General features: G+C 45.8%; 53 non-coding genes across 53 annotated transcripts; all 53 read right to left on the bottom strand.

Annotated features, from left to right (window-relative positions):
• Positions 1-52: 52 nt before the first annotated feature.
• On the bottom strand, positions 53-171 carry LOC126685485 (5S ribosomal RNA). The gene has a single exon (XR_007643587.1). It is a non-coding gene; the product is annotated as a 5S ribosomal RNA (ribosomal RNA).
• Positions 172-389: 218 nt separating this feature from the next.
• On the bottom strand, positions 390-508 carry LOC126685483 (5S ribosomal RNA). The gene has a single exon (XR_007643586.1). It is a non-coding gene; the product is annotated as a 5S ribosomal RNA (ribosomal RNA).
• Positions 509-726: 218 nt separating this feature from the next.
• LOC126684734 (5S ribosomal RNA) lies at positions 727-845 on the bottom strand. The gene has a single exon (XR_007642905.1). It is a non-coding gene; the product is annotated as a 5S ribosomal RNA (ribosomal RNA).
• Positions 846-1070: 225 nt separating this feature from the next.
• LOC126685482 (5S ribosomal RNA) lies at positions 1071-1189 on the bottom strand. Its single transcript, XR_007643585.1, has one exon. It is a non-coding gene; the product is annotated as a 5S ribosomal RNA (ribosomal RNA).
• A 218-nt stretch (positions 1190-1407) lies between these two features.
• LOC126684369 (5S ribosomal RNA) lies at positions 1408-1526 on the bottom strand. The gene has a single exon (XR_007642550.1). It is a non-coding gene; the product is annotated as a 5S ribosomal RNA (ribosomal RNA).
• A 218-nt stretch (positions 1527-1744) lies between these two features.
• LOC126684283 (5S ribosomal RNA) lies at positions 1745-1863 on the bottom strand. Its single transcript, XR_007642469.1, has one exon. It is a non-coding gene; the product is annotated as a 5S ribosomal RNA (ribosomal RNA).
• Positions 1864-2081: 218 nt separating this feature from the next.
• LOC126685480 (5S ribosomal RNA) lies at positions 2082-2200 on the bottom strand. The gene has a single exon (XR_007643583.1). It is a non-coding gene; the product is annotated as a 5S ribosomal RNA (ribosomal RNA).
• A 218-nt stretch (positions 2201-2418) lies between these two features.
• On the bottom strand, positions 2419-2537 carry LOC126684733 (5S ribosomal RNA). The gene has a single exon (XR_007642904.1). It is a non-coding gene; the product is annotated as a 5S ribosomal RNA (ribosomal RNA).
• A 225-nt stretch (positions 2538-2762) lies between these two features.
• Positions 2763-2881, bottom strand: LOC126685479 (5S ribosomal RNA). The gene has a single exon (XR_007643582.1). It is a non-coding gene; the product is annotated as a 5S ribosomal RNA (ribosomal RNA).
• A 220-nt stretch (positions 2882-3101) lies between these two features.
• On the bottom strand, positions 3102-3220 carry LOC126684353 (5S ribosomal RNA). Its single transcript, XR_007642535.1, has one exon. It is a non-coding gene; the product is annotated as a 5S ribosomal RNA (ribosomal RNA).
• A 218-nt stretch (positions 3221-3438) lies between these two features.
• LOC126685478 (5S ribosomal RNA) lies at positions 3439-3557 on the bottom strand. The gene has a single exon (XR_007643581.1). It is a non-coding gene; the product is annotated as a 5S ribosomal RNA (ribosomal RNA).
• A 218-nt stretch (positions 3558-3775) lies between these two features.
• On the bottom strand, positions 3776-3894 carry LOC126684732 (5S ribosomal RNA). Its single transcript, XR_007642903.1, has one exon. It is a non-coding gene; the product is annotated as a 5S ribosomal RNA (ribosomal RNA).
• Positions 3895-4119: 225 nt separating this feature from the next.
• On the bottom strand, positions 4120-4238 carry LOC126685477 (5S ribosomal RNA). Its single transcript, XR_007643580.1, has one exon. It is a non-coding gene; the product is annotated as a 5S ribosomal RNA (ribosomal RNA).
• A 218-nt stretch (positions 4239-4456) lies between these two features.
• On the bottom strand, positions 4457-4575 carry LOC126684282 (5S ribosomal RNA). The gene has a single exon (XR_007642468.1). It is a non-coding gene; the product is annotated as a 5S ribosomal RNA (ribosomal RNA).
• Positions 4576-4793: 218 nt separating this feature from the next.
• On the bottom strand, positions 4794-4912 carry LOC126684281 (5S ribosomal RNA). Its single transcript, XR_007642467.1, has one exon. It is a non-coding gene; the product is annotated as a 5S ribosomal RNA (ribosomal RNA).
• A 218-nt stretch (positions 4913-5130) lies between these two features.
• Positions 5131-5249, bottom strand: LOC126685476 (5S ribosomal RNA). The gene has a single exon (XR_007643579.1). It is a non-coding gene; the product is annotated as a 5S ribosomal RNA (ribosomal RNA).
• Positions 5250-5474: 225 nt separating this feature from the next.
• Positions 5475-5593, bottom strand: LOC126685475 (5S ribosomal RNA). Its single transcript, XR_007643578.1, has one exon. It is a non-coding gene; the product is annotated as a 5S ribosomal RNA (ribosomal RNA).
• A 217-nt stretch (positions 5594-5810) lies between these two features.
• On the bottom strand, positions 5811-5929 carry LOC126685474 (5S ribosomal RNA). The gene has a single exon (XR_007643577.1). It is a non-coding gene; the product is annotated as a 5S ribosomal RNA (ribosomal RNA).
• Positions 5930-6147: 218 nt separating this feature from the next.
• On the bottom strand, positions 6148-6266 carry LOC126684280 (5S ribosomal RNA). The gene has a single exon (XR_007642466.1). It is a non-coding gene; the product is annotated as a 5S ribosomal RNA (ribosomal RNA).
• Positions 6267-6484: 218 nt separating this feature from the next.
• On the bottom strand, positions 6485-6603 carry LOC126684278 (5S ribosomal RNA). The gene has a single exon (XR_007642465.1). It is a non-coding gene; the product is annotated as a 5S ribosomal RNA (ribosomal RNA).
• Positions 6604-6821: 218 nt separating this feature from the next.
• Positions 6822-6940, bottom strand: LOC126685473 (5S ribosomal RNA). Its single transcript, XR_007643576.1, has one exon. It is a non-coding gene; the product is annotated as a 5S ribosomal RNA (ribosomal RNA).
• A 225-nt stretch (positions 6941-7165) lies between these two features.
• Positions 7166-7284, bottom strand: LOC126685472 (5S ribosomal RNA). The gene has a single exon (XR_007643575.1). It is a non-coding gene; the product is annotated as a 5S ribosomal RNA (ribosomal RNA).
• A 217-nt stretch (positions 7285-7501) lies between these two features.
• LOC126685471 (5S ribosomal RNA) lies at positions 7502-7620 on the bottom strand. Its single transcript, XR_007643574.1, has one exon. It is a non-coding gene; the product is annotated as a 5S ribosomal RNA (ribosomal RNA).
• A 218-nt stretch (positions 7621-7838) lies between these two features.
• On the bottom strand, positions 7839-7957 carry LOC126685469 (5S ribosomal RNA). The gene has a single exon (XR_007643572.1). It is a non-coding gene; the product is annotated as a 5S ribosomal RNA (ribosomal RNA).
• A 218-nt stretch (positions 7958-8175) lies between these two features.
• Positions 8176-8294, bottom strand: LOC126685468 (5S ribosomal RNA). Its single transcript, XR_007643570.1, has one exon. It is a non-coding gene; the product is annotated as a 5S ribosomal RNA (ribosomal RNA).
• Positions 8295-8514: 220 nt separating this feature from the next.
• LOC126684352 (5S ribosomal RNA) lies at positions 8515-8633 on the bottom strand. The gene has a single exon (XR_007642534.1). It is a non-coding gene; the product is annotated as a 5S ribosomal RNA (ribosomal RNA).
• Positions 8634-8851: 218 nt separating this feature from the next.
• Positions 8852-8970, bottom strand: LOC126684277 (5S ribosomal RNA). The gene has a single exon (XR_007642464.1). It is a non-coding gene; the product is annotated as a 5S ribosomal RNA (ribosomal RNA).
• Positions 8971-9188: 218 nt separating this feature from the next.
• On the bottom strand, positions 9189-9307 carry LOC126685467 (5S ribosomal RNA). Its single transcript, XR_007643569.1, has one exon. It is a non-coding gene; the product is annotated as a 5S ribosomal RNA (ribosomal RNA).
• A 225-nt stretch (positions 9308-9532) lies between these two features.
• LOC126685466 (5S ribosomal RNA) lies at positions 9533-9651 on the bottom strand. Its single transcript, XR_007643568.1, has one exon. It is a non-coding gene; the product is annotated as a 5S ribosomal RNA (ribosomal RNA).
• A 217-nt stretch (positions 9652-9868) lies between these two features.
• LOC126685465 (5S ribosomal RNA) lies at positions 9869-9987 on the bottom strand. The gene has a single exon (XR_007643567.1). It is a non-coding gene; the product is annotated as a 5S ribosomal RNA (ribosomal RNA).
• Positions 9988-10212: 225 nt separating this feature from the next.
• Positions 10213-10331, bottom strand: LOC126685464 (5S ribosomal RNA). Its single transcript, XR_007643566.1, has one exon. It is a non-coding gene; the product is annotated as a 5S ribosomal RNA (ribosomal RNA).
• A 217-nt stretch (positions 10332-10548) lies between these two features.
• Positions 10549-10667, bottom strand: LOC126685463 (5S ribosomal RNA). Its single transcript, XR_007643565.1, has one exon. It is a non-coding gene; the product is annotated as a 5S ribosomal RNA (ribosomal RNA).
• A 220-nt stretch (positions 10668-10887) lies between these two features.
• LOC126684275 (5S ribosomal RNA) lies at positions 10888-11006 on the bottom strand. Its single transcript, XR_007642462.1, has one exon. It is a non-coding gene; the product is annotated as a 5S ribosomal RNA (ribosomal RNA).
• A 218-nt stretch (positions 11007-11224) lies between these two features.
• Positions 11225-11343, bottom strand: LOC126684799 (5S ribosomal RNA). The gene has a single exon (XR_007642968.1). It is a non-coding gene; the product is annotated as a 5S ribosomal RNA (ribosomal RNA).
• Positions 11344-11563: 220 nt separating this feature from the next.
• LOC126684351 (5S ribosomal RNA) lies at positions 11564-11682 on the bottom strand. The gene has a single exon (XR_007642533.1). It is a non-coding gene; the product is annotated as a 5S ribosomal RNA (ribosomal RNA).
• A 224-nt stretch (positions 11683-11906) lies between these two features.
• On the bottom strand, positions 11907-12025 carry LOC126684969 (5S ribosomal RNA). The gene has a single exon (XR_007643130.1). It is a non-coding gene; the product is annotated as a 5S ribosomal RNA (ribosomal RNA).
• Positions 12026-12243: 218 nt separating this feature from the next.
• Positions 12244-12362, bottom strand: LOC126685462 (5S ribosomal RNA). The gene has a single exon (XR_007643564.1). It is a non-coding gene; the product is annotated as a 5S ribosomal RNA (ribosomal RNA).
• Positions 12363-12587: 225 nt separating this feature from the next.
• On the bottom strand, positions 12588-12706 carry LOC126685461 (5S ribosomal RNA). The gene has a single exon (XR_007643563.1). It is a non-coding gene; the product is annotated as a 5S ribosomal RNA (ribosomal RNA).
• Positions 12707-12930: 224 nt separating this feature from the next.
• On the bottom strand, positions 12931-13049 carry LOC126685084 (5S ribosomal RNA). Its single transcript, XR_007643237.1, has one exon. It is a non-coding gene; the product is annotated as a 5S ribosomal RNA (ribosomal RNA).
• Positions 13050-13267: 218 nt separating this feature from the next.
• On the bottom strand, positions 13268-13386 carry LOC126685460 (5S ribosomal RNA). The gene has a single exon (XR_007643562.1). It is a non-coding gene; the product is annotated as a 5S ribosomal RNA (ribosomal RNA).
• Positions 13387-13611: 225 nt separating this feature from the next.
• On the bottom strand, positions 13612-13730 carry LOC126684937 (5S ribosomal RNA). Its single transcript, XR_007643099.1, has one exon. It is a non-coding gene; the product is annotated as a 5S ribosomal RNA (ribosomal RNA).
• Positions 13731-13948: 218 nt separating this feature from the next.
• LOC126685458 (5S ribosomal RNA) lies at positions 13949-14067 on the bottom strand. The gene has a single exon (XR_007643560.1). It is a non-coding gene; the product is annotated as a 5S ribosomal RNA (ribosomal RNA).
• A 218-nt stretch (positions 14068-14285) lies between these two features.
• LOC126684731 (5S ribosomal RNA) lies at positions 14286-14404 on the bottom strand. The gene has a single exon (XR_007642902.1). It is a non-coding gene; the product is annotated as a 5S ribosomal RNA (ribosomal RNA).
• Positions 14405-14629: 225 nt separating this feature from the next.
• LOC126684729 (5S ribosomal RNA) lies at positions 14630-14748 on the bottom strand. Its single transcript, XR_007642900.1, has one exon. It is a non-coding gene; the product is annotated as a 5S ribosomal RNA (ribosomal RNA).
• A 218-nt stretch (positions 14749-14966) lies between these two features.
• On the bottom strand, positions 14967-15085 carry LOC126685021 (5S ribosomal RNA). The gene has a single exon (XR_007643179.1). It is a non-coding gene; the product is annotated as a 5S ribosomal RNA (ribosomal RNA).
• Positions 15086-15303: 218 nt separating this feature from the next.
• On the bottom strand, positions 15304-15422 carry LOC126684539 (5S ribosomal RNA). Its single transcript, XR_007642713.1, has one exon. It is a non-coding gene; the product is annotated as a 5S ribosomal RNA (ribosomal RNA).
• Positions 15423-15640: 218 nt separating this feature from the next.
• On the bottom strand, positions 15641-15759 carry LOC126684538 (5S ribosomal RNA). The gene has a single exon (XR_007642712.1). It is a non-coding gene; the product is annotated as a 5S ribosomal RNA (ribosomal RNA).
• A 218-nt stretch (positions 15760-15977) lies between these two features.
• On the bottom strand, positions 15978-16096 carry LOC126684727 (5S ribosomal RNA). The gene has a single exon (XR_007642899.1). It is a non-coding gene; the product is annotated as a 5S ribosomal RNA (ribosomal RNA).
• A 225-nt stretch (positions 16097-16321) lies between these two features.
• On the bottom strand, positions 16322-16440 carry LOC126684726 (5S ribosomal RNA). Its single transcript, XR_007642898.1, has one exon. It is a non-coding gene; the product is annotated as a 5S ribosomal RNA (ribosomal RNA).
• Positions 16441-16658: 218 nt separating this feature from the next.
• Positions 16659-16777, bottom strand: LOC126685457 (5S ribosomal RNA). The gene has a single exon (XR_007643559.1). It is a non-coding gene; the product is annotated as a 5S ribosomal RNA (ribosomal RNA).
• A 199-nt stretch (positions 16778-16976) lies between these two features.
• On the bottom strand, positions 16977-17095 carry LOC126685456 (5S ribosomal RNA). Its single transcript, XR_007643558.1, has one exon. It is a non-coding gene; the product is annotated as a 5S ribosomal RNA (ribosomal RNA).
• Positions 17096-17313: 218 nt separating this feature from the next.
• Positions 17314-17432, bottom strand: LOC126685455 (5S ribosomal RNA). The gene has a single exon (XR_007643557.1). It is a non-coding gene; the product is annotated as a 5S ribosomal RNA (ribosomal RNA).
• A 218-nt stretch (positions 17433-17650) lies between these two features.
• LOC126685454 (5S ribosomal RNA) lies at positions 17651-17769 on the bottom strand. The gene has a single exon (XR_007643556.1). It is a non-coding gene; the product is annotated as a 5S ribosomal RNA (ribosomal RNA).
• Positions 17770-17861: the final 92 nt, after the last annotated feature.

Genomic DNA, 17861 nt, shown 5'->3' with positions numbered 1-17861 from the left:
TAGGCGATAATAATTAAAAAAATGCAGGCGCGGACCGCAAAAATGCAAAAAAGGGGTGCAACACGAGGACTTCCCAGGAGGTCACCCATCCTAGTACTGCTCTCGCCCAAGCACGTTTAACTTCGGAGTTCTGATGGGATCCGGTGCATTAGTGCTGGTATGATCGCACCCGTCACACCTTGCACGATCATCGTATATATCTGCTGCCTTGCAACTCATTCAACCAAAATAAAAACTATCTTTAAAAGTACGTTTTGGTCCCTGAACTTTTTCATATTTCCCGTTTAGTCCCTGCATTGCAATTCACCGGTGCTCGTTGCTCGTTCTGTTTACGCGATAGGCGATAATAATTAAAAAAATGCAGGCGCGGACCGCAAAAATGCAAAAAAGGGGTGCAACACGAGGACTTCCCAGGAGGTCACCCATCCTAGTACTGCTCTCGCCCAAGCACGTTTAACTTCGGAGTTCTGATGGGATCCGGTGCATTAGTGCTGGTATGATCGCACCCGTCACACCTTGCACGATCATCTTATATATCTGCTGCCTTGCAACTCATTCAACCAAAATAAAAACTATCTTTAAAAGTACGTTTTGGTCCCTGAACTTTTTCATATTTCCCGTTTAGTCCCTGCATTGCAATTCACCGGTGCTCGTTACTCGTTCTGTTTACGCGATAGGCGATAATAATTAAAAAAATGCAGGCGCGGACCGCAAAAATGCAAAAAAGGGGTGCAACACGAGGACTTCCCAGGAGGTCACCCATCCTAGTACTGCTCTCGCCCAAGCACGTTTATCTTCGGAGTTCTGATGGGATCCGGTGCATTAGTGCTGGTATGATCGCACCCGTCACACCTTGCACGATCATCGTATATATCTGCTGCCTTGCAACTCATTCAACCAAAATAAAAAATATCTTTAAAAGTACGTTTTGGTCCCTGAACTTTTTCATATTTCCCGTTTAGTCCCTGCATTGCAATTCACCGGTGCTCGTTACTCGTTACTCGTTCTGTTTACGCGATAGGCGATAATAATTAAAAAAATGCAGGCGCGGACCGCAAAAATGCAAAAAAGGGGTGCAACACGAGGACTTCCCAGGAGGTCACCCATCCTAGTACTGCTCTCGCCCAAGCACGTTTAACTTCGGAGTTCTGATGGGATCCGGTGCATTAGTGCTGGTATGATCGCACCCGTCACACCTTGCACGATCATCGTATATATCTGCTGCCTTGCAACTCATTCAACCAAAATAAAAACTATCTTTAAAAGTACGTTTTGGTCCCTGAACTTTTTCATATTTCCCGTTTAGTCCCTGCATTGCAATTCACCGGTGCTCGTTACTCGTTCTGTTTACGCGATAGGCGATAATAATTAAAAAAATGCAGGCGCGGACCGCAAAAATGCCAAAAAGGGGTGCAACACGAGGACTTCCCAGGAGGTCACCCATCCTAGTACTGCTCTCGCCCAAGCACGTTTAGCTTCGGAGTTCTGATGGGATCCGGTGCATTAGTGCCGGTATGATCGCACCCGTCACACCTTGCACGATCATCGTATATATCTGCTGCCTTGCAACTCATTCAACCAAAATAAAAACTATCTTTAAAAGTACGTTTTGGTCCCTGAACTTTTTCATATTTCCCGTTTAGTCCCTGCATTGCAATTCACCGGTGCTCGTTGCTCGTTCTGTTTACGCGATAGGCGATAATAATTAAAAAAATGCAGGCGCGGACCGCAAAAATGCAAAAAAGGGGTGCAACACGAGGACTTCCCAGGAGGTCACCCATCCTAGTACTGCTCTCGCCCAAGCACGTTTAACTTCGGAGTTCTGATGGGATCCGGTGCATTAGTGCCGGTATGATCGCACCCGTCACACCTTGCACGATTATCGTATATATCTGCTGCCTTGCAACTCATTCAACCAAAATAAAAACTATCTTTAAAAGTACGTTTTGGTCCCTGAACTTTTTCATATTTCCCGTTTAGTCCCTGCATTGCAATTCACCGGTGCTCGTTGCTCGTTCTGTTTACGCGATAGGCGATAATAATTAAAAAAATGCAGGCGCGGACCGCAAAAATGCAAAAAAGGGGTGCAACACGAGGACTTCCCAGGAGGTCACCCATCCTAGTACTGCTCTCGCCCAAGCACGTTTAACTTCGGAGTTCTGATGGGATCCGGTGCATTAGTGCTGGTATGATCGCACCCGTCACACCTTGCACGATCATCGTATATATCTGCTGCCTTGCAACTCATTCAACCAAAATAAAAACTATCTTTAAAAGTACGTTTTGGTCCCTGAACTTTTTCATATTTCCCGTTTAGTCCCTGCATTGCAATTCACCGGTGCTCGTTACTCGTTCTGTTTACGCGATAGGCGATAATAATTAAAAAAATGCAGGCGCGGACCGCAAAAATGCAAAAAAGGGGTGCAACACGAGGACTTCCCAGGAGGTCACCCATCCTAGTACTGCTCTCGCCCAAGCACGTTTATCTTCGGAGTTCTGATGGGATCCGGTGCATTAGTGCTGGTATGATCGCACCCGTCACACCTTGCACGATCATCGTATATATCTGCTGCCTTGCAACTCATTCAACCAAAATAAAAAATATCTTTAAAAGTACGTTTTGGTCCCTGAACTTTTTCATATTTCCCGTTTAGTCCCTGCATTGCAATTCACCGGTGCTCGTTACTCGTTACTCGTTCTGTTTACGCGATAGGCGATAATAATTAAAAAAATGCAGGCGCGGACCGCAAAAATGCAAAAAAGGGGTGCAACACGAGGACTTCCCAGGAGGTCACCCATCCTAGTACTGCTCTCGCCCAAGCACGTTTAACTTCGGAGTTCTGATGGGATCCGGTGCATTAGTGCTGGTATGATCGCACCCGTCACACCTTGCACGATCATCGTATATATCTGCTGCCTTGCAACTCATTCAACCAAAATAAAAACTATCTTTAAATGTACGTTTTGGTCCCTGAACTTTTTCATATTTCCCGTTTAGTCCCTGCATTGCAATTCACCGGTGCTCGTTGCTCGTTACTCGTTTACGCGATAGGCGATAATAATTAAAAAAATGCAGGCGCGGACCGCAAAAATGCCAAATAGGGGTGCAACACGAGGACTTCCCAGGAGGTCACCCATCCTAGTACTGCTCTCGCCCAAGCACGTTTAACTTCGGAGTTCTGATGGGATCCGGTGCATTAGTGCAGGTATGATCGCACCCGTCACACCTTGCACGATCATCGTATATATCTGCTGCCTTGCAACTCATTCAACCAAAATAAAAAATATCTTTAAAAGTACGTTTTGGTCCCTGAACTTTTTCATATTTCCCGTTTAGTCCCTGCATTGCAATTCACCGGTGCTCGTTACTCGTTCTGTTTACGCGATAGGCGATAATAATTAAAAAAATGCAGGCGCGGACCGCAAAAATGCAAAAAAGGGGTGCAACACGAGGACTTCCCAGGAGGTCACCCATCCTAGTACTGCTCTCGCCCAAGCACGTTTAACTTCGGAGTTCTGATGGGATCCGGTGCATTAGTGCTGGTATGATCGCACCCGTCACACCTTGCACGATCATCGTATATATCTGCTGCCTTGCAACTCATTCAACCAAAATAAAAACTATCTTTAAAAGTACGTTTTGGTCCCTGAACTTTTTCATATTTCCCGTTTAGTCCCTGCATTGCAATTCACCGGTGCTCGTTACTCGTTCTGTTTACGCGATAGGCGATAATAATTAAAAAAATGCAGGCGCGGACCGCAAAAATGCAAAAAAGGGGTGCAACACGAGGACTTCCCAGGAGGTCACCCATCCTAGTACTGCTCTCGCCCAAGCACGTTTATCTTCGGAGTTCTGATGGGATCCGGTGCATTAGTGCTGGTATGATCGCACCCGTCACACCTTGCACGATCATCGTATATATCTGCTGCCTTGCAACTCATTCAACCAAAATAAAAAATATCTTTAAAAGTACGTTTTGGTCCCTGAACTTTTTCATATTTCCCGTTTAGTCCCTGCATTGCAATTCACCGGTGCTCGTTACTCGTTACTCGTTCTGTTTACGCGATAGGCGATAATAATTAAAAAAATGCAGGCGCGGACCGCAAAAATGCAAAAAAGGGGTGCAACACGAGGACTTCCCAGGAGGTCACCCATCCTAGTACTGCTCTCGCCCAAGCACGTTTAACTTCGGAGTTCTGATGGGATCCGGTGCATTAGTGCTGGTATGATCGCACCCGTCACACCTTGCACGATCATCGTATATATCTGCTGCCTTGCAACTCATTCAACCAAAATAAAAAATATCTTTAAAAGTACGTTTTGGTCCCTGAACTTTTTCATATTTCCCGTTTAGTCCCTGCATTGCAATTCACCGGTGCTCGTTACTCGTTCTGTTTACGCGATAGGCGATAATAATTAAAAAAATGCAGGCGCGGACCGCAAAAATGCCAAAAAGGGGTGCAACACGAGGACTTCCCAGGAGGTCACCCATCCTAGTACTGCTCTCGCCCAAGCACGTTTAACTTCGGAGTTCTGATGGGATCCGGTGCATTAGTGCCGGTATGATCGCACCCGTCACACCTTGCACGATCATCGTATATATCTGCTGCCTTGCAACTCATTCAACCAAAATAAAAACTATCTTTAAAAGTACGTTTTGGTCCCTGAACTTTTTCATATTTCCCGTTTAGTCCCTGCATTGCAATTCACCGGTGCTCGTTGCTCGTTCTGTTTACGCGATAGGCGATAATAATTAAAAAAATGCAGGCGCGGACCGCAAAAATGCAAAAAAGGGGTGCAACACGAGGACTTCCCAGGAGGTCACCCATCCTAGTACTGCTCTCGCCCAAGCACGTTTAACTTCGGAGTTCTGATGGGATCCGGTGCATTAGTGCCGGTATGATCGCACCCGTCACACCTTGCACGATTATCGTATATATCTGCTGCCTTGCAACTCATTCAACCAAAATAAAAACTATCTTTAAAAGTACGTTTTGGTCCCTGAACTTTTTCATATTTCCCGTTTAGTCCCTGCATTGCAATTCACCGGTGCTCGTTGCTCGTTCTGTTTACGCGATAGGCGATAATAATTAAAAAAATGCAGGCGCGGACCGCAAAAATGCCAAAAAGGGGTGCAACACGAGGACTTCCCAGGAGGTCACCCATCCTAGTACTGCTCTCGCCCAAGCACGTTTAACTTCGGAGTTCTGATGGGATCCGGTGCATTAGTGCTGGTATGATCGCACCCGTCACACCTTGCACGATCATCGTATATATCTGCTGCCTTGCAACTCATTCAACCAAAATAAAAAATATCTTTAAAAGTACGTTTTGGTCCCTGAACTTTTTCATATTTCCCGTTTAGTCCCTGCATTGCAATTCACCGGTGCTCGTTACTCGTTACTCGTTCTGTTTACGCGATAGGCGATAATAATTAAAAAAATGCAGGCGCGGACCGCAAAAATGCAAAAAAGGGGTGCAACACGAGGACTTCCCAGGAGGTCACCCATCCTAGTACTGCTCTCGCCCAAGCACGTTTAACTTCGGAGTTCTGATGGGATCCGGTGCATTAGTGCTGGTATGATCGCACCCGTCACACCTTGCACGATCATCGTATATATCTGCTGCCTTGCAACTCATTCAACCAAAATAAAAACTATCTTTAAAAGTACGTTTTGGTCCCTGAACTTTTTATATTTCCCGTTTAGTCCCTGCATTGCAATTCACCGGTGCTCGTTGCTCGTTCTGTTTACGCGATAGGCGATAATAATTAAAAAAATGCAGGCGCGGACCGCAAAAATGCAAAAAAGGGGTGCAACACGAGGACTTCCCAGGAGGTCACCCATCCTAGTACTGCTCTCGCCCAAGCACGTTTAACTTCGGAGTTCTGATGGGATCCGGTGCATTAGTGCTGGTATGATCGCACCCGTCACACCTTGCACGATCATCGTATATATCTGCTGCCTTGCAACTCATTCAACCAAAATAAAAACTATCTTTAAAAGTACGTTTTGGTCCCTGAACTTTTTCATATTTCCCGTTTAGTCCCTGCATTGCAATTCACCGGTGCTCGTTACTCGTTCTGTTTACGCGATAGGCGATAATAATTAAAAAAATGCAGGCGCGGACCGCAAAAATGCCAAAAAGGGGTGCAACACGAGGACTTCCCAGGAGGTCACCCATCCTAGTACTGCTCTCGCCCAAGCACGTTTAACTTCGGAGTTCTGATGGGATCCGGTGCATTAGTGCCGGTATGATCGCACCCGTCACACCTTGCACGATCATCGTATATATCTGCTGCCTTGCAACTCATTCAACCAAAATAAAAACTATCTTTAAAAGTACGTTTTGGTCCCTGAACTTTTTCATATTTCCCGTTTAGTCCCTGCATTGCAATTCACCGGTGCTCGTTGCTCGTTCTGTTTACGCGATAGGCGATAATAATTAAAAAAATGCAGGCGCGGACCGCAAAAATGCAAAAAAGGGGTGCAACACGAGGACTTCCCAGGAGGTCACCCATCCTAGTACTGCTCTCGCCCAAGCACGTTTAACTTCGGAGTTCTGATGGGATCCGGTGCATTAGTGCCGGTATGATCGCACCCGTCACACCTTGCACGATTATCGTATATATCTGCTGCCTTGCAACTCATTCAACCAAAATAAAAACTATCTTTAAAAGTACGTTTTGGTCCCTGAACTTTTTCATATTTCCCGTTTAGTCCCTGCATTGCAATTCACCGGTGCTCGTTGCTCGTTCTGTTTACGCGAGAGGCGATAATAATTAAAAAAATGCAGGCGCGGACCGCAAAAATGCAAAAAAGGGGTGCAACACGAGGACTTCCCAGGAGGTCACCCATCCTAGTACTGCTCTCGCCCAAGCACGTTTAACTTCGGAGTTCTGATGGGATCCGGTGCATTAGTGCTGGTATGATCGCACCCGTCACACCTTGCACGATCATCGTATATATCTGCTGCCTTGCAACTCATTCAACCAAAATAAAAAATATCTTTAAAAGTACGTTTTGGTCCCTGAACTTTTTCATATTTCCCGTTTAGTCCCTGCATTGCAATTCACCGGTGCTCGTTACTCGTTACTCGTTCTGTTTACGCGATAGGCGATAATAATTAAAAAAATGCAGGCGCGGACCGCAAAAATGCAAAAAAGGGGTGCAACACGAGGACTTCCCAGGAGGTCACCCATCCTAGTACTGCTCTCGCCCAAGCACGTTTAACTTCGGAGTTCTGATGGGATCCGGTGCATTAGTGCTGGTATGATCGCACCCGTCACACCTTGCACGATCATCGTATATATCTGCTGCCTTGCAACTCATTCAACCAAAATAAAAACTATCTTTAAAAGTACGTTTTGGTCCCTGAACTTTTTATATTTCCCGTTTAGTCCCTGCATTGCAATTCACCGGTGCTCGTTGCTCGTTCTGTTTACGCGATAGGCGATAATAATTAAAAAAATGCAGGCGCGGACCGCAAAAATGCAAAAAAGGGGTGCAACACGAGGACTTCCCAGGAGGTCACCCATCCTAGTACTGCTCTCGCCCAAGCACGTTTAACTTCGGAGTTCTGATGGGATCCGGTGCATTAGTGCTGGTATGATCGCACCCGTCACACCTTGCACGATCATCGTATATATCTGCTGCCTTGCAACTCATTCAACCAAAATAAAAACTATCTTTAAAAGTACGTTTTGGTCCCTGAACTTTTTCATATTTCCCGTTTAGTCCCTGCATTGCAATTCACCGGTGCTCGTTGCTCGTTCTGTTTACGCGATAGGCGATAATAATTAAAAAAATGCAGGCGCGGACCGCAAAAATGCAAAAAAGGGGTGCAACACGAGGACTTCCCAGGAGGTCACCCATCCTAGTACTGCTCTCGCCCAAGCACGTTTAACTTCGGAGTTCTGATGGGATCCGGTGCATTAGTGCTGGTATGATCGCACCCGTCACACCTTGCACGATCATCGTATATATCTGCTGCCTTGCAACTCATTCAACCAAAATAAAAACTATCTTTAAAAGTACGTTTTGGTCCCTGAACTTTTTCATATTTCCCGTTTAGTCCCTGCATTGCAATTCACCGGTGCTCGTGACTCGTTCTGTTTACGCGATAGGCGATAATAATTAAAAAAATGCAGGCGCGGACCGCAAAAATGCAAAAAAGGGGTGCAACACGAGGACTTCCCAGGAGGTCACCCATCCTAGTACTGCTCTCGCCCAAGCACGTTTAACTTCGGAGTTCTGATGGGATCCGGTGCATTAGTGCTGGTATGATCGCACCCGTCACACCTTGCACGATCATCGTATATATCTGCTGCCTTGCAACTCATTCAACCAAAATAAAAACTATCTTTAAAAGTACGTTTTGGTCCCTGAACTTTTTCATATTTCCCGTTTAGTCCCTGCATTGCAATTCACCGGTGCTCGTTGCTCGTTACTCGTTTACGCGATAGGCGATAATAATTAAAAAAATGCAGGCGCGGACCGCAAAAATGCCAAAAAGGGGTGCAACACGAGGACTTCCCAGGAGGTCACCCATCCTAGTACTGCTCTCGCCCAAGCACGTTTAACTTCGGAGTTCTGATGGGATCCGGTGCATTAGTGCAGGTATGATCGCACCCGTCACACCTTGCACGATCATCGTATATATCTGCTGCCTTGCAACTCATTCAACCAAAATAAAAAATATCTTTAAAAGTACGTTTTGGTCCCTGAACTTTTTCATATTTCCCGTTTAGTCCCTGCATTGCAATTCACCGGTGCTCGTTACTCGTTCTGTTTACGCGATAGGCGATAATAATTAAAAAAATGCAGGCGCGGACCGCAAAAATGCCAAAAAGGGGTGCAACACGAGGACTTCCCAGGAGGTCACCCATCCTAGTACTGCTCTCGCCCAAGCACGTTTAACTTCGGAGTTCTGATGGGATCCGGTGCATTAGTGCCGGTATGATCGCACCCGTCACACCTTGCACGATTATCGTATATATCTGCTGCCTTGCAACTCATTCAACCAAAATAAAAACTATCTTTAAAAGTACGTTTTGGTCCCTGAACTTTTTCATATTTCCCGTTTAGTCCCTGCATTGCAATTCACCGGTGCTCGTTGCTCGTTCTGTTTACGCGATAGGCGATAATAATTAAAAAAATGCAGGCGCGGACCGCAAAAATGCAAAAAAGGGGTGCAACACGAGGACTTCCCAGGAGGTCACCCATCCTAGTACTGCTCTCGCCCAAGCACGTTTAACTTCGGAGTTCTGATGGGATCCGGTGCATTAGTGCTGGTATGATCGCACCCGTCACACCTTGCACGATCATCGTATATATCTGCTGCCTTGCAACTCATTCAACCAAAATTAAAAATATCTTTAAAAGTACGTTTTGGTCCCTGAACTTTTTCATATTTCCCGTTTAGTCCCTGCATTGCAATTCACCGGTGCTCGTTACTCGTTACTCGTTCTGTTTACGCGATAGGCGATAATAATTAAAAAAATGCAGGCGCGGACCGCAAAAATGCAAAAAAGGGGTGCAACACGAGGACTTCCCAGGAGGTCACCCATCCTAGTACTGCTCTCGCCCAAGCACGTTTAACTTCGGAGTTCTGATGGGATCCGGTGCATTAGTGCTGGTATGATCGCACCCGTCACACCTTGCACGATCATCGTATATATCTGCTGCCTTGCAACTCATTCAACCAAAATAAAAACTATCTTTAAAAGTACGTTTTGGTCCCTGAACTTTTTATATTTCCCGTTTAGTCCCTGCATTGCAATTCACCGGTGCTCGTTGCTCGTTCTGTTTACGCGATAGGCGATAATAATTAAAAAAATGCAGGCGCGGACCGCAAAAATGCAAAAAAGGGGTGCAACACGAGGACTTCCCAGGAGGTCACCCATCCTAGTACTGCTCTCGCCCAAGCACGTTTAACTTCGGAGTTCTGATGGGATCCGGTGCATTAGTGCTGGTATGATCGCACCCGTCACACCTTGCACGATCATCGTATATATCTGCTGCCTTGCAACTCATTCAACCAAAATTAAAAATATCTTTAAAAGTACGTTTTGGTCCCTGAACTTTTTCATATTTCCCGTTTAGTCCCTGCATTGCAATTCACCGGTGCTCGTTACTCGTTACTCGTTCTGTTTACGCGATAGGCGATAATAATTAAAAAAATGCAGGCGCGGACCGCAAAAATGCAAAAAAGGGGTGCAACACGAGGACTTCCCAGGAGGTCACCCATCCTAGTACTGCTCTCGCCCAAGCACGTTTAACTTCGGAGTTCTGATGGGATCCGGTGCATTAGTGCTGGTATGATCGCACCCGTCACACCTTGCACGATCATCGTATATATCTGCTGCCTTGCAACTCATTCAACCAAAATAAAAACTATCTTTAAAAGTACGTTTTGGTCCCTGAACTTTTTATATTTCCCGTTTAGTCCCTGCATTGCAATTCACCGGTGCTCGTTACTCGTTCTGTTTACGCGATAGGCGATAATAATTAAAAAAATGCAGGCGCGGACCGCAAAAATGCAAAAAAGGGGTGCAACACGAGGACTTCCCAGGAGGTCACCCATCCTAGTACTGCTCTCGCCCAAGCACGTTTAACTTCGGAGTTCTGATGGGATCCGGTGCATTAGTGCTGGTATGATCGCACCCGTCACACCTTGCACGATCATCGTATATATCTGCTGCCTTGCAACTCATTCAACCAAAATAAAAACTATCTTTAAAAGTACGTTTTGGTCCCTGAACTTTTTCATATTTCCCGTTTAGTCCCTGCATTGCAATTCACCGGTGCTCGTTGCTCGTTACTCGTTTACGCGATAGGCGATAATAATTAAAAAAATGCAGGCGCGGACCGCAAAAATGCAAAAAAGGGGTGCAACACGAGGACTTCCCAGGAGGTCACCCATCCTAGTACTGCTCTCGCCCAAGCACGTTTAACTTCGGAGTTCTGATGGGATCCGGTGCATTAGTGCCGGTATGATCGCACCCGTCACACCTTGCACGATCATCGTATATATCTGCTGCCTTGCAACTCATTCAACCAAAATAAAAACTATCTTTAAAAGTACGTTTTGGTCCCTGAACTTTTTCATATTTCCCGTTTAGTCCCTGCATTGCAATTCACCGGTGCTCGTTGCTCGTTCTGTTTACGCGATAGGCGATAATAATTAAAAAAATGCAGGCGCGGACCGCAAAAATGCAAAAAAGGGGTGCAACACGAGGACTTCCCAGGAGGTCACCCATCCTAGTACTGCTCTCGCCCAAGCACGTTTAACTTCGGAGTTCTGATGGGATCCGGTGCATTAGTGCTGGTATGATCGCGCCCGTCACACCTTGCACGATCATCGTATATATCTGCTGCCTTGCAACTCATTCAACCAAAATAAAAACTATCTTTAAAAGTACGTTTTGGTCCCTGAACTTTTTCATATTTCCCGTTTAGTCCCTGCATTGCAATTCACCGGTGCTCGTTGCTCGTTACTCGTTTACGCGATAGGCGATAATAATTAAAAAAATGCAGGCGCGGACCGCAAAAATGCCAAAAAGGGGTGCAACACGAGGACTTCCCAGGAGGTCACCCATCCTAGTACTGCTCTCGCCCAAGCACGTTTAACTTCGGAGTTCTGATGGGATCCGGTGCATTAGTGCAGGTATGATCGCACCCGTCACACCTTGCACGATCATCGTATATATCTGCTGCCTTGCAACTCATTCAACCAAAATAAAAAATATCTTTAAAAGTACGTTTTGGTCCCTGAACTTTTTCATATTTCCCGTTTAGTCCCTGCATTGCAATTCACCGGTGCTCGTTACTCGTTACTCGTTCTGTTTACGCGATAGGCGATAATAATTAAAAAAATGCAGGCGCGGACCGCAAAAATGCCAAAAAATGTGCAACACGAGGACTTCCCAGGAGGTCACCCATCCTAGTACTGCTCTCGCCCAAGCACGTTTAACTTCGGAGTTCTGATGGGATCCGGTGCATTAGTGCCGGTATGATCGCACCCGTCACACCTTGCACGATCATCGTATATATCTGCTGCCTTGCAACTCATTCAACCAAAATAAAAACTATCTTTAAAAGTACGTTTTGGTCCCTGAACTTTTTCATATTTCCCGTTTAGTCCCTGCATTGCAATTCACCGGTGCTCGTTGCTCGTTCTGTTTACGCGATAGGCGATAATAATTAAAAAAATGCAGGCGCGGACCGCAAAAATGCAAAAAAGGGGTGCAACACGAGGACTTCCCAGGAGGTCACCCATCCTAGTACTGCTCTCGCCCAAGCACGTTTAACTTCGGAGTTCTGATGGGATCCGGTGCATTAGTGCTGGTATGATCGCACCCGTCACACCTTGCACGATCATCGTATATATCTGCTGCCTTGCAACTCATTCAACCAAAATAAAAAATATCTTTAAAAGTACGTTTTGGTCCCTGAACTTTTTCATATTTCCCGTTTAGTCCCTGCATTGCAATTCACCGGTGCTCGTTACTCGTTACTCGTTCTGTTTACGCGATAGGCGATAATAATTAAAAAAATGCAGGCGCGGACCGCAAAAATGCAAAAAAGGGGTGCAACACGAGGACTTCCCAGGAGGTCACCCATCCTAGTACTGCTCTCGCCCAAGCACGTTTAACTTCGGAGTTCTGATGGGATCCGGTGCATTAGTGCTGGTATGATCGCACCCGTCACACCTTGCACGATCATCGTATATATCTGCTGCCTTGCAACTCATTCAACCAAAATAAAAAATATCTTTAAAAGTACGTTTTGGTCCCTGAACTTTTTCATATTTCCCGTTTAGTCCCTGCATTGCAATTCACCGGTGCTCGTTACTCGTTACTCGTTCTGTTTACGCGATAGGCGATAATAATTAAAAAAATGCAGGCGCGGACCGCAAAAATGCCAAAAAATGTGCAACACGAGGACTTCCCAGGAGGTCACCCATCCTAGTACTGCTCTCGCCCAAGCACGTTTAACTTCGGAGTTTTGATGGGATCCGATGCATTAGTGCCGGTATGATCGCACCCGTCACACCTTGCACGATCATCGTATATATCTGCTGCCTTGCAACTCATTCAACCAAAATAAAAACTATCTTTAAAAGTACGTTTTGGTCCCTGAACTTTTTCATATTTCCCGTTTAGTCCCTGCATTGCAATTCACCGGTGCTCGTTGCTCGTTCTGTTTACGCGATAGGCGATAATAATTAAAAAAATGCAGGCGCGGACCGCAAAAATGCAAAAAAGGGGTGCAACACGAGGACTTCCCAGGAGGTCACCCATCCTAGTACTGCTCTCGCCCAAGCACGTTTAACTTCGGAGTTCTGATGGGATCCGGTGCATTAGTGCTGGTATGATCGCACCCGTCACACCTTGCACGATCATCGTATATATCTGCTGCCTTGCAACTCATTCAACCAAAATAAAAAATATCTTTAAAAGTACGTTTTGGTCCCTGAACTTTTTCATATTTCCCGTTTAGTCCCTGCATTGCAATTCACCGGTGCTCGTTACTCGTTACTCGTTCTGTTTACGCGATAGGCGATAATAATTAAAAAAATGCAGGCGCGGACCGCAAAAATGCAAAAAAGGGGTGCAACACGAGGACTTCCCAGGAGGTCACCCATCCTAGTACTGCTCTCGCCCAAGCACGTTTAACTTCGGAGTTCTGATGGGATCCGGTGCATTAGTGATGGTATGATCGCACCCGTCACACCTTGCACGATCATCGTATATATCTGCTGCCTTGCAACTCATTCAACCAAAATAAAAACTATCTTTAAAAGTACGTTTTGGTCCCTGAACTTTTTCATATTTCCCGTTTAGTCCCTGCATTGCAATTCACCGGTGCTCGTTACTCGTTCTGTTTACGCGATAGGCGATAATAATTAAAAAAATGCAGGCGCGGACCGCAAAAATGCAAAAAAGGGGTGCAACACGAGGACTTCCCAGGAGGTCACCCATCCTAGTACTGCTCTCGCCCAAGCACGTTTAACTTCGGAGTTCTGATGGGATCCGGTGCATTAGTGCTGGTATGATCGCACCCGTCACACCTTGCACGATCATCGTATATATCTGCTGCCTTGCAACTCATTCAACCAAAATAAAAACTATCTTTAAAAGTACGTTTTGGTCCCTGAACTTTTTCATATTTCCCGTTTAGTCCCTGCATTGCAATTCACCGGTGCTCGTTACTCGTTCTGTTTACGCGATAGGCGATAATAATTAAAAAAATGCAGGCGCGGACCGCAAAAATGCCAAAAAGGGGTGCAACACGAGGACTTCCCAGGAGGTCACCCATCCTAGTACTGCTCTCGCCCAAGCACGTTTATCTTCGGAGTTCTGATGGGATCCGGTGCATTAGTGCTGGTATGATCGCACCCGTCACACCTTGCACGATCATCGTATATATCTGCTGCCTTGCAACTCATTCAACCAAAATAAAAACTATCTTTAAAAGTACGTTTTGGTCCCTGGACTTTTTCATATTTTCCGTTTAGTCCCTGCATTGCAATTCACCGGTGCTCGTTACTCGTTACTCGTTCTGTTTACGCGATAGGCGATAATAATTAAAAAAATGCAGGCGCGGACCGCAAAAATGCAAAAAAGGGGTGCAACACGAGGACTTCCCAGGAGGTCACCCATCCTAGTACTGCTCTCGCCCAAGCACGTTTATCTTCGGAGTTCTGATGGGATCCGGTGCATTAGTGCTGGTATGATCGCACCCGTCACACCTTGCACGATCATCGTATATATCTGCTGCCTTGCAACTCATTCAACCAAAATAAAAACTATCTTTAAAAGTATGTTTTGGTCCCTGAACTTTTTCATATTTCCCGTTTAGTCCCTGCATTGCAATTCACCGGTGCTCGTTACTCGTTCTGTTTACGCGATAGGCGATAATAATTAAAAAAATGCAGGCGCGGACCGCAAAAATGCCAAAAAGGGGTGCAACACGAGGACTTCCCAGGAGGTCACCCATCCTAGTACTGCTCTCGGCCAAGCACGTTTATCTTCGGAGTTCTGATGGGATCCGGTGCATTAGTGCTGGTATGATCGCACCCGTCACACCTTGCACGATCATCGTATATATCTGCTGCCTTGCAACTCATTCAACCAAAATAAAAACTATCTTTAAAAGTACGTTTTGGTCCCTGAACTTTTTCATATTTCCCGTTTAGTCCCTGCATTGCAATTCACCGGTGCTCGTTACTCGTTCTGTTTACGCGAGAGGCGATAATAATTAAAAAAATGCAGGCGCGGACCGCAAAAATGCAAAAAAGGGGTGCAACACGAGGACTTCCCAGGAGGTCACCCATCCTAGTACTGCTCTCGCCCAAGCACGTTTGACTTCGGAGTTCTGATGGGATCCGGTGCATTAGTGCTGGTATGATCGCACCCGTCACACCTTGCACGATCATCGTATATATCTGCTGCCTTGCAACTCATTCAACCAAAATAAAAACTATCTTTAAAAGTACGTTTTGGTCCCTGAACTTTTTCATATTTCCCGTTTAGTCCCTGCATTGCAATTCACCGGTGCTCGTTACTCGTTCTGTTTACGCGATAGGCGATAATAATTAAAAAAATGCAGGCGCGGACCGCAAAAATGCAAAAAAGGGGTGCAACACGAGGACTTCCCAGGAGGTCACCCATCCTAGTACTGCTCTCGCCCAAGCACGTTTGACTTCGGAGTTCTGATGGGATCCGGTGCATTAGTGCTGGTATGATCGCACCCGTCACACCTTGCACGATCATCGTATATATCTGCTGCCTTGCAACTCATTCAACCAAAATAAAAACTATCTTTAAAAGTACGTTTTGGTCCCTGAACTTTTTCATATTTCCCGTTTAGTCCCTGCATTGCAATTCACCGGTGCTCGTTACTCGTTCTGTTTACGCGATAGGCGATAATAATTAAAAAAATGCAGGCGCGGACCGCAAAAATGCCAAAAAGGGGTGCAACACGAGGACTTCCCAGGAGGTCACCCATCCTAGTACTGCTCTCGCCCAAGCACGTTTATCTTCGGAGTTCTGATGGGATCCGGTGCATTAGTGCTGGTATGATCGCACCCGTCACACCTTGCACGATCATCGTATATATCTGCTTCCTTGCAACTCATTCAACCAAAATAAAAACTATCTTTAAAAGTACGTTTTGGTCCCTGGACTTTTTCATATTTTCCGTTTAGTCCCTGCATTGCAATTCACCGGTGCTCGTTACTCGTTACTCGTTCTGTTTACGCGATAGGCGATAATAATTAAAAAAATGCAGGCGCGGACCGCAAAAATGCAAAAAAGGGGTGCAACACGAGGACTTCCCAGGAGGTCACCCATCCTAGTACTGCTCTCGCCCAAGCACGTTTATCTTCGGAGTTCTGATGGGATCCGGTGCATTAGTGCTGGTATGATCGCACCCGTCACACCTTGCACGATCATCGTATATATCTGCTGCCTTGCAACTCATTCAACCAAAATAAAAACTATCTTTAAAAGTACGTTTTGGTCCCTGAACTTTTTCATATTTCCCGTTTAGTCCCTGCATTGCAATTCACCGGTGCTCGTTACTCGTTCTGTTTACGCGAGAGGCGATAATAATTAAAAAAATGCAGGCGCGGACCGCAAAAATGCAAAAAAGGGGTGCAACACGAGGACTTCCCAGGAGGTCACCCATCCTAGTACTGCTCTCGCCCAAGCACGTTTAACTTCGGAGTTCTGATGGGATCCGGTGCATTAGTGCTGGTATGATCGCACCCGTCACACCTTGCACGATCATCGTATATATCTGCTGCCTTGCAACTCATTCAACCAAAATAAAAACTATCTTTAAAAGTTTCATATTTCCCGTTTAGTCCCTGCATTGCAATTCACCGGTGCTCGTTGCTCGTTACTCGTTTACGCGATAGGCGATAATAATTAAAAAAATGCAGGCGCGGACCGCAAAAATGCCAAAAAGGGGTGCAACACGAGGACTTCCCAGGAGGTCACCCATCCTAGTACTGCTCTCGCCCAAGCACGTTTAACTTCGGAGTTCTGATGGGATCCGGTGCATTAGTGCTGGTATGATCGCACCCGTCACACCTTGCACGATCATCGTATATATCTGCTGCCTTGCAACTCATTCAACCAAAATAAAAAAAATCTTTAAAAGTACGTTTTGGTCCCTGAACTTTTTCATATTTCCCGTTTAGTCCCTGCATTGCAATTCACCGGTGCTCGTTACTCGTTCTGTTTACGCGATAGGCGATAATAATTAAAAAAATGCAGGCGCGGACCGCAAAAATGCAAAAAAGGGGTGCAACACGAGGACTTCCCAGGAGGTCACCCATCCTAGTACTGCTCTCGCCCAAGCACGTTTAACTTCGGAGTTCTGATGGGATCCGGTGCATTAGTGCTGGTATGATCGCACCCGTCACACCTTGCACGATCATCGTATATATCTGCTGCCTTGCAACTCATTCAACCAAAATAAAAAATATCTTTAAAAGTACGTTTTGGTCCCTGAACTTTTTCATATTTCCCGTTTAGGCCCTGCATTGCAATTCACCGGTGCTCGTTACTCGTTCTGTTTACGCGATAGGCGATAATAATTAAAAAAATGCAGGCGCGGACCGCAAAAATGCAAAAAAGGGGTGCAACACGAGGACTTCCCAGGAGGTCACCCATCCTAGTACTGCTCTCGCCCAAGCACGTTTAACTTCGGAGTTCTGATGGGATCCGGTGCATTAGTGCTGGTATGATCGCACCCGTCACACCTTGCACGATCATCGTATATATCTGCTGCCTTGCAACTCATTCAACCAAAATAAAAAATATCTTTAAAAGTACGTTTTGGTCCCT

The sequence above is a fragment of the Mercurialis annua genome, linkage group LG5, assembly GCF_937616625.2.
Source record: "Mercurialis annua linkage group LG5, ddMerAnnu1.2, whole genome shotgun sequence".
Taxonomy (NCBI): domain Eukaryota; kingdom Viridiplantae; phylum Streptophyta; class Magnoliopsida; order Malpighiales; family Euphorbiaceae; genus Mercurialis; species Mercurialis annua.
The sequence above is the reverse complement of the archived record's forward strand: the minus strand, read 5'-3'. Positions and strand labels throughout refer to the sequence as shown.